Genomic DNA, 17,384 nt, shown 5'->3' with positions numbered 1-17,384 from the left:
TCTAGTCTAGGTGGAAGCCGATACATCCTGGGGTCCATGTGGAGGCCAGGTAGCTTGGGGTCCATGTGGAAGCCAAGCATCTTGGGGTCAAAGTGGAAGCCAATCAGCCTGAGGTCCACGTGGAAGCCCCTCAGGGGTTGCCTTACCCCTTCAATTCAGCAACTGAAGTTAGACTTTCGCCCCTCACTACGACCCCTCCTTCCTCCTACCCTGGCAGGCAGCGTCCCGTAGGTCATGCCCTTCTTAGTCTCGGTGTGTTCGCCGGTCGCCGGTGCAGAGTGGCAGTGGCCGAGGGGAACATGTATCAGGCAGCCAGAATGGCAGAGATTATGACAATAAGTCGTGCCACTTCCCCTGTAACGGCCGTTAGTGCCTGGCGGCGCACCGTTAAGCAGAGAGAAGGCCACTTAGAGCCATCATGACCGGGAAATGTTGTTAGTTCTCGTAATTACCGGGTATTGGAGAGGCTCTCATACGTGGCTTATGTCAGGCTAGGCGGGAGGCGGTATGGGTAATGGGGTAAGATGGGTGGTTGCCACCCCAGGAGGTCGTCGTCGCAAGACCATCTCTGAGCCAGGGTTCGAAATAGATCCACCTCATTTTTAGTTGTGTGCTGTTCTGCTCTAGCCGGCCCGCCGCCATAAACCTGCCTTGATGAGTGATTAGTATTTCTCTCCCTGCCACCGGTGTTTCTCTCCCTGCCACTATCATTCCCCTTGTCGCCAGTCTTTCCCTCTCTGACACCAGTATTTCCCCCCCTACCACCAATATCTATCTCCCTGTCATCTGTGGTACTGAGGTAAACAGTATGTGTGGTGGAGGTTCACCGTGGAGGGACGCCACACCCGCTCTCTCAGTGGCTCACCAGCAGCCCAACCACCACGCTTCCACTTGTCTATGGCAATTAGTCAGGGTCGGCGACATAGTGCACATCCCTGTATGTTTAGAAGAGAAACCAGAAAGGTGTTGATGCTCAAAGTTTCTCTTCGTCACATTACGAATCTTATGATACCCAAGCATAAACTATATGTAAAATACTTGTCTCATCTTCCTCTTCTTCTTCCTTCTACTACTTCTTCTTTCCCTTCTTCTTCTTCTTCTAAAACTACTTCCTCAACCGTAAGTATGCTTCCCAGGAACCCGTAAAAGCCGATGTGATATCGCTCTACAAGAACCTAACCTGACATCAGGAACAACAGAGCTGCTGTTCAAACTTTCTGAGTTTTGACTGATATTCACCGTATTCAATCCTCCTATCCTATTCATGGATCATACATAGAGCCGGAGGGTCTTTGGATCATCATGAATTTTTCGCATTCATAAGCTCAGGTGGAAGGAGGTAATGTATATTATTTGAAAAGTCCAAGTAAAGGCTTTCCATTGTGTGTATATATATATATATATATATATATATATATATATATATATATATATATATATATATATATATATATATATATATATAAACTCTTCCTTTAAAGTGATGTTATCATATATCATTTTCTTCTGAATCCTTTTCCCCCACATCTGCATGAACCTTGGTACGACCGAGACTTTTGTAGCTGTCATGACGTGCATGGCCCAGCACCCTCCTGGAGGCAGTGGCGTCAAGGTGGTTTAATGAGCCGGTGGCATGCGAGTGGGCCAGGACGTGTCATGTGTCACGTCCAGAGATAATAAGAGTGTCACCTCCTCCACCTCCTAATTCAGACGAGTAGCGTATTCCTCTGGGCCATGAATGTGGAGATTTCTACTTTTAGGACTGTGGTATTGTCTCCTGGCACGAGACGTGTCTCACAGTCTCTCTCATCTCTCATCTGTCTCGTAAGGAACTAGACTGAGAGAACCAGTTTTACGACCTGAAGTATTGCTGTTAAGAAGGTGTATGTTCTTAGCTCACTGTTGATTCCCTATTAATATTACAATTGTCTCACAGTCAGTGAAATTAGTACCACAGTTCCAAAAGCTAATGTATCACATGAGTTCGCGCCATTAGTATGTTATATAATTCTTTCCCCTCACACCTGCTCGCCCTTTCCACCAGAGCGAGGTGGCGTCAGGAACAGAGACGAATGAGCCTCGAAGAAAATCCTCCCTTGACTTGTTCTTCTGTTCGTACGTTTATAGAGTGATGATACAGGAGGGGAAATACCTCCAAGTCCCCCCTCCACACCCACCTTTCTCAGTCACGTTTTGCGACACTGCAGGACATCCGTGGGTAGTATAGCTATCCTTTCTCCCCTATCCTTTGGGATAAGCTTTCCATCGTCCTTACTGAGAATAACTTTTCTAATCAACCGTCGTGCCACTACGTCTTCATTACGTGAATAGTGAGGAAAAAGTCGCTAGGGCCTACGTAAGGATTCCACACATTCCTTACGTACAGAGGATCACCTTTTATGAAGTCCACAGGATCCTTAAAGTCGTAGTTGTTTAACGAGTTTGTTATGTTCGTTGGTGGTGAAGTTTTATATGTCATCTGGCATCTGGGGGCTGGGGAGGTCGGGGGCTTACGAGGACACGTGGGTCTGGGAAGGCAATGGGCTGGGGTGAAGGAGTTGGGGAGGGTAGGAGCTGAGAAGGAGAGGCCATCCACCACATGGCCGTAGGATTAAAGGGGAATAAAAAGGCTTCTTTCATCCACATCCTTCACATCCTACTCCCAGCCTTAACTCGCCTTCCCAGCTAAGTTACAGAAAGGGAGGTTGGGGTAAGGTTGGATTCGTGAGGGTTAAGTTAACGTTGGTAAGGAGTATGTTAGATTAGGTAATTCCTAATCTCCAGCTGAGCTGAGGCTCACAGAAGGTCGGTCGCCCATTGACAGCAACCTGAGAGAATGTTTACCGATGGTTCTTCCCTCATTAATGTAATCCACGAGATTGTGAGAAACATGTTTAGTACAGATTCTACGCATGTACAACACCTCTAACATCTTTGGTAACTCGTATTGTTACCCTCAATAAAGAGGACGCATTATGCACTGTACGGTGATGAACGCCACCACTGTAGCCTTCAATAAAGGGGACACATTATGCACTGCACGGTGACGAACACCATCACCATAACCTTCAATAAATGGTACACAATATACGCCACACAGGTCGTTGGTGATCCTGGGAAAAGGAATGATTTTTTCCCCAGTGGGTCGTGAGACAAACATCGGGTCAGCACGGAGGCAGCGACCTGGGAAGGTCATTACTGGGGAGTTTGTTGCCGAGGCTAAATTCACTCTTTTGCTGCCATAATACTAACTTAGTGGCACCTGAGGCAGGGCTGAGGGGAAGAAGAGAGGCTGAGGGGACTAGGAGGTTCTGAGGGTGCTGAGAGGCGCTGAGGGCATGTTCTGAGGGGAACAATGAGATGCTGAGAGGACGGGGAAGCTCTGAGGGGAAGAGGAAGTGGTGAGGGGACGGATAGAGGCTGAGGAACTCGTGAAGTCTTGATAACAAAATAATAAAAAGGAGAAGCAACACAGAGACAAGCAAACACAGCAACGAGAATAACAATGACAACAACAACAACAACAAGAGCAACAACACAGACGTGGCGACCAGAGGCACAGTAAAGGCAAAATTAGAAGCAACTTTCGCTGCCAGATGGTCGTAATTACTGGTCAACTTTAACGGTTAATGGGCGTGACGGACGATCTCTGACGGCAAGACAGTGTGACACCGCAGGTGATGAACGAACGGACGCTCCCAAATTGGTCGTGGAGTTAGGGGGGAGGTGGTGGCGTTGGGGAGGTGGTGGGAGCTGGTAGATGTAAGAGGAGGGGGGGCTAATCCATGCTATGCTACACGAGAGGTGGTCTATGTTATGCTGCAGCAGAGGTGGTCTATGTTATGATGCAGGGGAAGTGGCTCATGTTATGCTGTAGGATAGGAGGTCCTTGTTTTGCTGTAGGAGGGGGATCCCAGGGTGTCATGTATAGTGAGGTGCAGTGAGCGACGCGGGTGATAGAGTGAGGGCGAGTGAGGGTGAGTGCTAAATGTAGAGCCTCACACTGGTATGACGAGTGAGTAGGGGGGAGTGAGAGTAGAGCCAGGTGTCCAGTGTAACACCTGGCTGCGTCAAGTGTCGACACACGTGACAGATGTCATCCCCAGCAAGATTATAACACTAGTTATATAACTTGATGTAAAACACCTCATCTCTTAGTGCCTGTTTGTTACTTTTCATACAACGATGTGTTATATCACACAGCCATTTCGAGACGTAAAAGCACTCAACAGTAAAATTTTGATAATGGAGAAATGGGCACTAAAATCTTCAATATAAACCCGATGTTGAAAAAGAAATATGATTAACACCAAAAAAGGCATATTCCAATGTATCAGATTTATCGCCCAATGGAGAGAAAATACACTAAAATCAAACCCAATTTGAAAAAAAAACGAAGACTAACAGAAAAAGTCATATATCAAAGTGTATCGGAATTATGGTCCAGTGAAAAGATCCACCAGCTGGAAACAGGCATAAATTGCAATATAATCAAATTTATTACAGAAACAATTGCTAACTCGTTTCCTTCACTATGTGTTATGGACGACATTAGTCCAGAGACCAAATGGTGAAGGTCTGATTTTATCATCAGACTGGATGGGAGGGTGGAACACTGTGTTGACTTATGGCCTGGGAAAGTAGAATACTCTGTTGTCTCAGGACCAAGGAGAATGGAACAGTGTGTTGTTATCTGGCCAGTCAGTTGTGTTGTGGGCGGTAGAGTGGTGGCGCTGACGAGAACATGTACGACTCAAAGTCTGGTCTCATTACTGACGAGTGATTTGTATTGTTAAGGGATTAACAGTGTTGGCGCCTGCCGAGTGGAAGTGCTGCAGTGTGGGAAGACCGGGTGTATGTGCGTCGGGTGTGGGTGAGGGAACGTGGAGTGAGAATTAAGGTATCTGGGGGTGGCGTTGTGGATATCTCTGGATGGGTTTGAAGGAAAGTGAGGTGAGAATGAAGGTAATTGGGTTGCAGATCATGATACGTAGGGTGGAAGTGTGGATAACTGAGGTGTAGGTGAGGGTGTGTGGGATAAGATTTAAGGTACCTGGGGTGGAGGGAGGTGCTGGTACCTGGATTAGGGATGAGAATACCTGAATTTGGAGTAAGGTTCCATGGGTTTGTGAGGAGTAAGTGGGTCGGGGGTATGGCAAGGGCGTAGGAGGGTCGGGTAGATGGGGTTGAGAATTAAGCGTTGGAATGGGAAGCTGAAAAAAACAAAGTTATTTACATGCTAGACCAGTGTGCCTGTTTTTCTGTGCTGCTGTGACACAGCCACCGAGCGTGACCAATTAACTTTAATGATTAGAATTTCCTTACTTTGATATTTTTACGTGTTGTGCAGTTACCAATGTGTATCATAAGAGGAGGATCAGTTTTTGCACTGGTGGGGTCCCATCTCTTGAACCTTCTCTGTTATTATATTACTTTTAAACTTCAATATACAGTCTCCACATTAACTATCTAATCATTCAGTCCATTCCATTTATCTATCATTAATAAGCTGTAAGAGGAGTTCTTTATATCCTTTCTTACATGTTTCTTGCTGAAATTCATGCTATGTCCTCTGGTTGTTCTATCCATACCGTTTTCGAAGAATTGTTCACCGTCTACCCAGCGTACTATTTTCCATGTGGGCAAATTCAAGGTCTCTATTCCTTTTTTCTTATAACAGAGCTCGCTTGGTACTCGTACCATTTTCGTTACCCTTCTCTGGACCTTCTCATTTATCTCTCAGTGCTTCTCTAGGTGTGATGAGCTGACATTAGAAGCATATTTCAACCTTGGCCTGATGTAGGATGTGAACAAATGAATTGCATAAATCCACATCCATAAACATGAATGCGCTTCAAATATTTGCCAACAGACAGTTGGCCTCCTTAACTTTTCTCCTTAGGTGGGACTTTGGCAACAAGTTGGGGACAATGTCGACTCCTAAGTCTCTCTCACTCACAAGTTCCCGCATTTTATTTCCTGCTAGAAAATACTCATATCGAGGCCGTCTTCCATTCTGCCTCATCCTCTTTTACTTCACATTTATTTAGGTTGAATTTCATCAGCATTAAATCAGACCAGGTATAAAGTCTGTGTATGTTTGTTTGTGTGTGTATGTGTGTGTGTGTCTGTGTCTGTGTTTGTGTTTGTGTGTGTGTGTGTGTGTGTGTGTGTGTGTGTGCTATGTATATTTGCGACTATCTCTCTCTGTATGTCTGTCAATATCAGCCATTAACTCAGTTGTGATCAAATGATTCCACGTTGTTATGGTTGTTGTAGAGGCCGGGGAACACCTGCATGAGTGCGCGTGTGTTGACAAACATTATACCTGACCAGCAACGAATGAAGGCGAGATTTCTTTCTTTCTTTCTTTTTTTTTTTTTTGCGTCAGTTCACCGCCCACGTTCTCACCTACAGCAATGATGGTACGAAGTCTCACACTGCCTCACGCTACTACAATGGTTTTACGTAACCCTGCACCATGCTACAGGGGTCTTACCCTACCTTTGGCCCGTACTACAGTGGGCTCACGTTATCGTGGCCCACGCTATACCGAACTCACGTTACGTTGCCCTCGCTACTGCGTCCACACTATACAGGTTCACAGTACATTGCTCCACACTACACCCGACCACACTGTGGCTACTTGCATCGCACTGGGCGACAGTGACTTGAAGTAATACTTCGATTCCCTTCACAACATCGCTACTAACTCAAGGTCATCCTTTTGACTACAGATGTGCAACGCATCACGCGGCACATCAATGAATCACTATATATAGTAAGAAATTAATTTCCTAAAATATCTCTCCGGATCTTCTTGGTTGTACCGAGAGATCTTAATTAATGATGCACAAGTTCCTAATTACCTCCAAACCAGACCACAGCTCACTGGCGTACATGCTTGGGCGCAGCCTCGCTACACTGAAGATGTCGGATGTGATACAGAGCGACTACGTATGTGTGTGTTGGGCTTCTGGCGTGTGTACCAGGACACCACGAATAGAAGTGAGGCCAGATGCGTCTCCCTGCCGTCCTCGTCATGACATTAGACGTTATCGTAGGCAATTACGACGACCAGGAAACACGACGTAGTTCCCATTGCTTGAGTAACAACGCCTTACTGTTAGCAGCGACGGGTCCTCGACCCTCACACTCCATTATTATACGAAAAAAATACTTTCTCTTGTCTTTTTTTTTCCGTTTCATCATCCTCTCCATATTTCAATTAAGACCCGGCTTTGATGTGGACTTTCGTCCGTGACTGGAACCTTCAACATGAAAATGTATTTATGTGATGGAGTGACTTAGTGACAAGGAGGACACTGCCCTGAGAGTGAACCAGCTTCAAAATTATGACCACCTGACGCCCAACCACTGTCATAAAAGAAAGGAATCTGAGGATATGGGGAGAGTCCACCTGTGATTCAGAGAGTTAAACAGTCTAAGTAAATCCACTCCAGAGCTGATGGACTTTCAATGGATGAATACGTAAGTGGAGGCAGCTTTATGCTTGGTTGCTGGTTAGGTTTGCTGTCGCACCTCTCGTTCATACCTGGCTTAAAGTGTCGAATTGGTGTGGTTGGCAAAGGATGTTTGGGTTGCGTAGGATGTTTGGGTGGTGTGGGATGTTTGGGTGGTGTGGGATGTTTGGGTGGTGTAGGATGTTTGGGTGGTGTGGGATGTTTGGGTGGTGTAGGATGTTTGGGTGGTGTGGGATGTTTGGGTGGTGTGGGATGTTTGGGTGGTGTAGGATGTTTGGGTGGTGTGGGATGTTTGGGTGGTGTAGGATGTTTGGGTGGTGTGGGATGTTTGGGTGGTGTGGGATGTTTGGGTGGTGTGGGATGTTTGGGTGGTGTGGGATGTTTGGGTGGTGTAGGGAGTAACTGGTGTTGGGAAAGAACTGTTGAAGTCAACTGGCGAAGGTGAAGACTAAGGACTGAAGCATGATTGGACGGACCTTCACCAGGACGGATCAAGTCCGGGGGAAAGCTACCAATACTTTACAAATTTAGTACAAATAGCAGTCGACGGCAAGTACCCAGAATCATGCAAGAAAACCATTAGTAAACTTGTTATAAAAAAACATATTGGTTTATTCAGAATTAATGGATATTTGATGTGCATGACACATAAACTAGGTTTATGGTCATCTTGCAATTGGGGGCCATGAAATACAACTACCATGTTCAAAAACATTCATATGCTTTAATCACCTTCCACAAAACTACAATTGTAATTATCCTGTGAATATCAAATGAATGTAGTTTCGTCCTCTTTAGATATCATTAGATGCATATGTATTACATATTATATAATGAATAGTCATGTATCTATACCTTGATTCTATGTACGTCCTATACACTCAGGTCACATGATCTTGATTCAGCCTATGTGGAAATGCAAATGAATTCATACACCATTTCTTGATCAGACATTCCATCCCATGCAATTTGCATGTGTTGCTCTGGTCTCCTAGCATAACCCAGAGAGAGAGAGAGAGAGAGAGAGAGAGAGAGAGAGAGAGAGAGAGAGAGAGAGAGAGAGAGAGAGACTGACTCAAGCTGCCTTGCCCTAACCCGTAATCAGTCTTTCACCTCACTTTCTGCCTCGCCTCTCTAGCTTCTGTGGCTACAGGGGCGCCAAGGATGGACAAGGATTAAGGATGTGTTGTCAGACTTAGTGTTCATTGACCTTAGAGGTGCCACAGTCAAATGATCTTCGTTGGTCGAATCGCTGGGAAACATATGACAGAAAAATGACTAATCATTTTTTAGATATATTTGAAGACAAGTGACATCATTATCAGGCTATCAGAGTTTCGTTATCGTAATTACTGTAGTAAAACCACCAAATGATATGTGAAGTGTCTAATTGCTCCCTACGGCTGTGGTAATTGTCCCTCATGGTTGGTTGTTCATCTGTCACACTCGTTTTGACACACACACAAAAAAACAATTCCTCTCTTTGTTATGAATCGAGTCTTTATCCTCCATATACAATGGACGGAATCTTCACCTTTACATAGTCTAGTAGGAGAGGTCATTTCCCTGTAAACGTGGAGGATTTGGCTTATTCTTTGATCTTGCAATCTTCCACGTTTTTTTTTTCGTTCCTTTGCCACACGGGAGCGCGGTACACGCAGGTCCTCCGTCCTCGGCGATATGTAAAAGACATATTTACACACGTGATCAAGGGTCTTAGAGCGTCATAAAAGAGCGGTGTTGTGCGCGACGCGTCTGCTTCCCCGAACAGCTTCGTAAACCGAGTCACTTTAATTCCTGAGAATTATGGTTACTCATTAGAGAATTCGTGTCCCTTACCATTTTAGCTTTCTCTCATTCCGCCTCTCTCTCTCTCTCTCTCTCTCTCTCTCTCTCTCTCTCTCTCTCTCTCTCTCTCTCTCTCTCTCTCTCTTTCCTATCTTATTTTTCTCAACATTAAAGGGTTGCTGCAAACACATAGACCAAACAACAAAGACCTGGAGAATTCGTAGATTTTCTTTTCCTTTCATTATTTTCTTTTTCCTTTCATTCCTTCCTGCCTTTGTCCAGTCTCGAACTTTTCGACTCTCGGCTTCGATCGTATTTTTCTGAAGCCTTTCCTAAAAGTTCGCAGGTTCTGGCCGGACTACCGAGGAACATGAGGGACTTATGAAGCTGCTGTGCTGTTGCTGGCGTCTCACGTGGTCACAGCTGAGGCTCGAGTCTTGCTGAAGGTTAGTGTGTGAGTAGTGGCTAAAGTTTGGACACAAGTGTTAGTGATACTTCGAACAGTCAACTTCCTCCGCTGATCTCCGACACGATACTACACACACACACACACACACACACACACACACACACGAAATATCAGCAGACAACAGATATCAACGTCTCACATGCGCCTTTAATTCAATGCATTCCACGTGTGAATGAATCCCACCCGATTATTCATTTCTTCTTCTCATTTCTTCTATGTCTATCGTATATTGATCTTGATTCTTTCTTCCTTCAGCGATCACATGGAAGACGTCGATGCGAACAATTGTGATTCAGCTGAAACTGAAAAGAAACAACGAATCCTGGTGTTTCAGGTCTCGACTTCAGCAGGTGGTCGACCTTTGACCAAGTGGGACAGCGATTTCGTTGTTGGGTCGATCACATCTGGCCTCCACAGCCCTCCAGTACCAGAGACAATGACCTGTGTCATGTGTTACTCGTGTCCGAAGGGAAGTCTTTACCACAGGTCAAAGATACAGAATTGTGGACGTTTGTAACCAAGAGTTGTGTACAACACAGATGCAACTTTCCTCAATACTCACCATACGTCAATGTATCATGTCGTAACTATATTCACCATACGTCAATGTATCATGTCGTAACTATATTCTCATTTATTAACTAGACTTGTAGCGTAAACTGCTAACTCCCTCTGTATTCAGGATGTAGTTATACATCACTTCCCATGCACAATGTACCGCTAGTTAACTCTGGTGTACTTCCATTACTCAGCCGCTGTTGATGTGTACAAGATGTTCGGGGGATGGATACGTGCTGAGCAGTAGCCGTCTACAGATGAATTATACATGACCAGTCCTGATCAGGCCTGGCTTCCAGTTGCCTTTCTGAATATCAATAGATCCAGCAAATATCAAATGTCTAGAGAGAGCCCAAGCTCAAACGTCTGGGGAGAATTAAAGCTGACATAATTACACCAATTAGAACGGGGTCAGAGGTAATCAGCTGAGTAACCCGATCCAAAGAGAAAGACGAAGGAAAAGTTTTGAATCAATCCTCCTGATGACCATATGTGTCTCCGGCAGGAAATGAAACTGCTGTGGCAACGTTTCATCAACATAAAACGTTTCTCCTTCCTCTTCACTTCGACCCTCAGTCCTTAGCTTGATTACCATACAAGGTGGGAGATATTCCAGGAAGAGCAAAATGAGGAGAAACGAGGAAGAGAGGTGGCGAGAGAGAGAGAGAGAGAGAGAGAGAGAGAGAGAGAGAGAGAGAGAGAGAGAGAGAGAGAGAGAGAGAGAGAGAGAGAGAGAGAGAGGTAACCAATACATGAACAGATGGTGAAGGTGAATGATGAATGGATCCATAAATCGATTAAAAAGACTAGAGAATCTGGCATGGTCGGGCAATAAGGATCTTCTTTGCTACAGGAGATAAATCCCTCTCTTGTTATGGTTGGTGATTTATTCACATATTCAGAGGTTAACGCAGGCACAAGTGAACGTTGGCACAAGTGAACGTTGACACAGGTGAACGCTGGCACAGGTGAACGTTGGCACAGGTGAAACGCTGACAAAGGTGAACGTTGGCTCGGGTGAACGCAGTGTTTGCGACGCAAAAGGTTCTTTGTGAAAAAGGTTTTATGCCTGGAAAAAAGAGTATATTTCTGAGAAGGCATCCACGTATATACCAGTCTTAAAGCGTGAACCACATTCTTTGCCCCTGATCTCCATAAGAAGTCTCTTAATAAGTAAAAACTTACTGAATAATTATTGTTGCGTTGTTTTGTACTGTTGTACATGTGCCCAGGTAACAAAGTGACCCTGAAAGGATCTAGCACGTTGTGGTATTTAATTATGTAAGGAAGGAACAATAGTAAATGCTACTCCTTTGTGTTGTGTCTTCTTTGTTTCGTGAAAAGTTCATAGCCTAGTTCCCCTGGGCCAAAACTCTCACCTGTCTGTTACTTTCTTTGTCGTTTGATCCTTTCTTTGTGAAGTGAACAACAGCGTCTGTCGGTCTGTAATCAGACTACTGCACATCCCACTGCAAGTTTAATCCCCTTCCCTTTTGATACGAACGAATGCTATGTAAAGAGTTGAAAAGTTCTTTTTTTTTTACACGATGGAGACAATTAAAGTAACATGTGTTTATAGAAGGTGGTGAAGGGTGTAGTGAGGACAGGGGTGTGTGGTGAGGTCTGGACGACGGATGGAGGGGGGAAGATGAGGGAATGAGAAGATAAGAGATGGCGAGTGAATGGGACTGTAATGGAAGTTAAAGAATGAGAGATAATAGAAGGTGAGGTAAGGGGAGAGTACGGAAGGGGAGTGTAGTGACGGGAGGAGTGTGGGAGGAAAATTTGGATGGAGGTAGAAAATAGTGTAGACCAATCTGGTGTGAGGCGGAGACGTGAGGAGATGAAGGATTAGGAGGAGGTAGACGAAAAGCTTGAAGAAGAGGACATGGAAAGCAGACTAATGATAAGAGATAGATATTTGGAGTTGATAGGGGATACTTTCAGGCCAAGGGAGAAGAGAGAACACAAGACGAATGATCAGGTCCTCCCGAGAGGGTGGTGAACAGACCATCCTACGGGTTTTTCTCCTCGATCGTCTTGTCTTCCGGAAAATCTCTCGGCGTTGATGAAGACCGACGCCTGAAAATACCAGCAATCCTGATATACAGCACCCCCCCCCCCCCACACACACACACACACACACACACACACACACACACCCACACTGCTAGATCTGAAAATTATGTGCTGAGGTTAGCAAGACCGTCAGAGATTCTAGCGGTTAAGTGGCACAAGATGGAAATAGATTGGCTTGATAATAGATGCTCAGTGTGGAGTGTAATAATAGTCTGAGGTTAACAATGTGATTCCATGATTGTGTGGTGCTGGTTGTATGTGGTAATGATGAGCGTCTGGTGCTGAACTGATCTAGCAATGGTGTTGGCATGGTTGTGGACCAACCTGGTAATGAAGAGATGGTATTATAATGCAGTGAATTGATAATAAAGAATGGGCATGATGAGAAAGTAACCTGATAATAAAAATGTGACGTGGTAGTGGGTTAAACTAATAATGGAATGACCTCACGTCATTATCACCTCTAATATCTAAGACATGAGAATTGCGATACCATATTTAACTCTCAGCCAATTACCTGTCAGTAGCCAGACTAACCGACCCGTCCAATGGCCACCCAGGCTCAGACCAACAACGAGAGACCGTACATTATGAAGTAACGGGCGGATGCGCTGCCTTGGTTAGCAACAACGGAGGTTAGTTAACACGAATATACAAGAAAGTGTTTGTGAAAATGTCTCGAAGGATTTTTAGAGTCAATTTGAGCAGGAGGTTTACTTATATATACGGCAGAAAGTCATCTGTTATATCCATGAAACACATCCCTCATGTATGCATGTACGTACACAAACACGCAAACCGGCCATGAGAAACACATACACAATACACACACAAAACCGCACACAAACTCACATACAGGGGTCTCCGTGGTGTGGTGGTTAGCGTCACTGCCTTTGATATACGCACGGGTCCGCCCGTGTTCGAATACTGGGGCGCGGCATTTGGCTCACATCTAATGCCAGCTTTTCATCCTTCCTTCAGGGGTTGTTCATTAACTGGATACCTGACTTAACCTGGTTAATGTGTGTGTGTGTGTGTGTGTGTGTGTGTTAAGGGGGCTTCTTGCGTGTTAAACTCCCTCCCGTACAGTACAAAGAACACTTCCAGGTAGACTAAAGCACTTGCTAATATAATTATGAGCTACAGGTGCAGACCCACTTGACTTTAATACTTCATATAATTCACTAAGGACATTACGGTAATTATGTCTGACTTAATTGCAAGAGTTTAAAATGATTTGTGTAAACAGTTTTCTTCACTCATATCCAACACATATAATCTTGAAAACTAATTTGATTATCTATAATACTTACAGCCTTACCTTGGGATAACTCTCTCTCTCTCTCTCTCTCTCTCTCTCTCTCTCTCTCTCTCTCTCTCTCTCTCTCTCTTTCACCTGTACCATTCTAGGAGGTTACGTAAAACAGCCTAAGCCTTTCTGTAACCCAGAGGATACATGGAACATCCAACTCGTATATTTTTCTACCTAGACGTCATATGCACCCACACTGCCTCCATGACAGGGGGACACATAGATCAACAATGATATTCTGAAAAACGTTTCATACGAGTCGAGTTGGTCTGGTACAACCTGCGCCTTCACAATGTCTCTCTCAGAATGACAGAATGCACGGAGAAACGTTGTTCTTCGAGAGGATATAAATGGTCATTGTTTCTGTCTTCTGGAGATGATTAAGAATTCACTCTGGTTGAGCATAAGCTCCCATGTTCTTCTATGGGAGTAAATATCCACCCACGCTACTGGTATGGGAGGATATATCACCTCTCACCCGTTACTGTGCGAGGATCTGTATGATCACATTGTAACACAGGAGGAGGTATGAACTTACAGTATTACGTATTACAGTGGGAGACATCCATGAACACACTGACTCTGGCACCTCAGGTAGATAAAGATCTACAAATGTTACTGGTCAGGAACCCACCTCACACAGTATCTCAAGAAGACTTCAGTCATGCAGTGTCTGCATAAAGACACAGTCTTGCACATTGCTCTTCTAATCAACTTTCCCTCTGGCAGAATGGCCTTCTTCGTCCTGACTCGAAGACAACTTTCCTGTTGGTGAAATTTGTGTAATTAGTCTAATGGTGTCGGACTGGTGGGCTAAGCTGATGAAATACATGGAAATACATTGTGTCAAGGATAAAGGTGAGGTTGCCAATTTGGGTAAGCGTCGACAGGCCATTAACAAACGAAGACTGTAATAGTATATAATGCTTTCCTAAGATTGGATAATGGTGTCAAAGGAAAAAAACATCGTAATTAACACATCAATGTGCTCATAGTATAACATTAGTTACTATATCAACCCACAAGGGAAGAACCGATGATAATTACCATTAAAATTAATGAAATCAATATCATTAGTATGACAAAATCCTGATTATAAGATGATGATAAAACGAGGAATAAGGAACGAGCAAAATGGTAAGGAATGCATGGTAAAGTCTGAGGATATGAGGAAGTGCTTGCGTTGCCTGGAGAAGAATTTCTCTGAGACTCAGCTGCGAAAATTGGAAGTATATTTCCTGTGATGTCGGGAACCGTTTGGTCCTGAGACGGCGAAGTGTCACGGTCATGATGGCCACTTAGCTGCTGGGGCCCGGGAACTGGTGCTGGGGGAGGCCTTGGCTGCTGGGGCCCGGGAGCTGGTGCTGGGGGAGGTCTTGGCTGCTGGGGCCCGGGAGCTGGTGCTGGGGGAGGTCTTGGCTGCTGGGGCCCGGGAACTGGTGCTGGGGGAGGCCTTGGCTGCTGGGGCCCGGGAACTGGTGCTGGGGGAGGCCTTGCTGCTGGGGCCCGGGAGCTGGTGCTGGGGGAGGTCTTGGCTGCTGGGGCCCGGGAAACTGGTGCTGGGGAGGCCTTGGCTGCTGGGGGCTGGGAACTGGTGCTGGGGGAGGCCTTGGCTGCTGGGGCCCGGGAACTGGTGCTGGGTGAGGCCTTGGCTGCTGGGGCCCGGGAACTGGTGCTGGGTGAGGCCTTGGCTGCTGGGGCCCGGGAGCTGGTGCTGGGGGAGGTCTTGGCTGCTGGGGCCCGGGAACTGGTGCTGGGGGAGGCCTTGGCTGCTGGGGGCTGGGAACTGGTGCTGGGGGAGGCCTTGGCTGCTGGGGCCCGGGAACTGGTGCTGGGGGAGGCCTTGGCTGCTGGGGCCCGGGAACTGGTGCTGGGGGAGGCCTTGGCTGCTGGGGCCCGGGAGCTGGTGCTGGGGGAGGCCTTGGCTGCTGGGGCTGGGAACTGGTGCTGGGGGAGGCCTTGGCTGCTGGGGCCCGGGAGCTGGTGCTGGGGGAGGCCTTGGCTGCTGGGGCCCGGGAACTGGTGCTGGGGGAGGCCTTGGCTGCTGGGGCCCGGGAACTGGTGCTGGGGGAGGTCTTGGCTGCTGGGGACCGGGACTGGTGCTGGGGGAGGTCTTGGCTGCTGGGGGCTGGGAACTGGTGCTGGGGGAGGCCTTGGCTGCTGGGGCCCGGGAACTGGTGCTGGGGGAGGTCTTGGCTGCTGGGGACCGGGACTGATGCTGGGGAGGTCTTGGCTGCTGGGGGCTGGGAACTGGTGCTGGGGAGGCCTTGGCTGCTGGGGCCCGGGAACTGGTGCTGGGGGAGGCCTTGGCTGCTGGGGCCCGGGAACTGGTGCTGGGGGAGGCCTTGGCTGCTGGGGCCCGGGAACTGGTGCTGGGGGAGGTCTTGGCTGCTGGGGCCCGGGAACTGGTGCTGGGGGAGGCTTTGGCTGCTGGGGCCCGGGAACTGGTGCTGGGGGAGGTCTTGGCTGCTGGGGGCTGGGAACTGGTGCTGGGGGAGGCCTTGGCTGCTGGGGCCCGGGAACTGGTGCTGGGGGAGGCTTTGGCTGCTGGGGCCCGGGAACTGGTGCTGGGGGAGGTCTTGGCTGCTGGGGACCGGGAACTGGTGCTGGGGGAGGTCTTGGCTGCTGGGGGCTGGGAACTGGTGCTGGGGGAGGCCTTGGCTGCTGGGGCCCGGGAACTGGTGCTGGGGGAGGCTTTGGCTGCTGGGGCCCGGGAACTGGTGCTGGGGGAGGTCTTGGCTGCTGGGGTCGGAGACTAGTGTTAGAGGAGTTGTTAGCAGCTGTGACTAAGGGCAGGTGCTGTGTGTGTGTGTGTGTGTGTGTGTTGGGGCGTCACTGAGGATCTGGTAACATGGTGCAATATGTGAGGGCTTTCTGTGAGGGGGAGGTGGTGTGTGTGTGTGTGTGTGTGTGTGTGTGTGTGTGTGTGTGTGTGTGTGTGTCTGTGTGTGTGTGTGTGTGTGTGTCTGTGTCTGAAATTCTATTCTAACATCTAAATCAACGTTTCATCTGATGACTTAACGTAAGGAATTAGGCAGGAGAGGACGGCTTGATGTAAATGGCGGGGAAAATAATTATTCTGACAAGTAATTATTCAGCGGTGTAGCGGCGCCCTAGCCCTTCCTCCTGGAACCTGCTGGGATGCTGGGATAAATGCCGCAGTTTACTTCATGTAGTGGGAATAATTCCCCTCCGTAATTCACAAAAAAATGCAAGTGTGATTATGACGGAATTGATGTACAAGTAAAAAAAAAGGAATTTAAGATACGTTTCAGATGTTTTCTACATCTTGTGCATAATGTATAGGCAGGTCGTGGGTTCTTCCACGATATGAATTAAGACTATCGATATTCATGTAAGACTTCTTTGTGAGAGTGAATAGTCTGAAACAAAGCGGGAAGAAAACTATTTGAAATGGCAACAACAAAATATGGCGTTTATAATGCTGATTTCCATACGCACTGATTTTAGGAGAAGGTAAGAATGAGTGATGAATAATGAATAAGTGATGATGCTACGGCTCACCAGGTTAAAGGGAAAACACTTTACCAGTTACCTTTTGAAGCGACGAATCAACTAAACATAAAAAAGACATAAATCTAATCAATAACTAACCAATGAAAATATAAAAGGAATCGGTATCCTAATTCTTTATCGTTACTAATTCTAATAGTGGGAAAGTTGTCACTGTCTT

General features: G+C 46.7%; 1 long non-coding RNA gene across 1 annotated transcript in view; it reads right to left on the bottom strand.

The window, feature by feature from the left end:
• Window positions 1–17,384, bottom strand: part of LOC139748952 (uncharacterized) — a 225,834-nt gene that overhangs the window by 8,058 nt on the left and 200,392 nt on the right. The window contains exon 2 of the long non-coding RNA XR_011712850.1: window positions 14,325–14,455. This is a non-coding gene — a long non-coding RNA (uncharacterized lncRNA). The remainder of the gene's footprint in view (window positions 1–14,324; window positions 14,456–17,384) is intronic.

Source organism: Panulirus ornatus, chromosome 6 (assembly GCF_036320965.1).
Source record: "Panulirus ornatus isolate Po-2019 chromosome 6, ASM3632096v1, whole genome shotgun sequence".
Lineage (NCBI taxonomy): Eukaryota > Metazoa > Arthropoda > Malacostraca > Decapoda > Palinuridae > Panulirus > Panulirus ornatus.
Note: the sequence above shows the minus strand (reverse complement) of the source record. Positions and strands in the feature narration are given on the sequence as shown.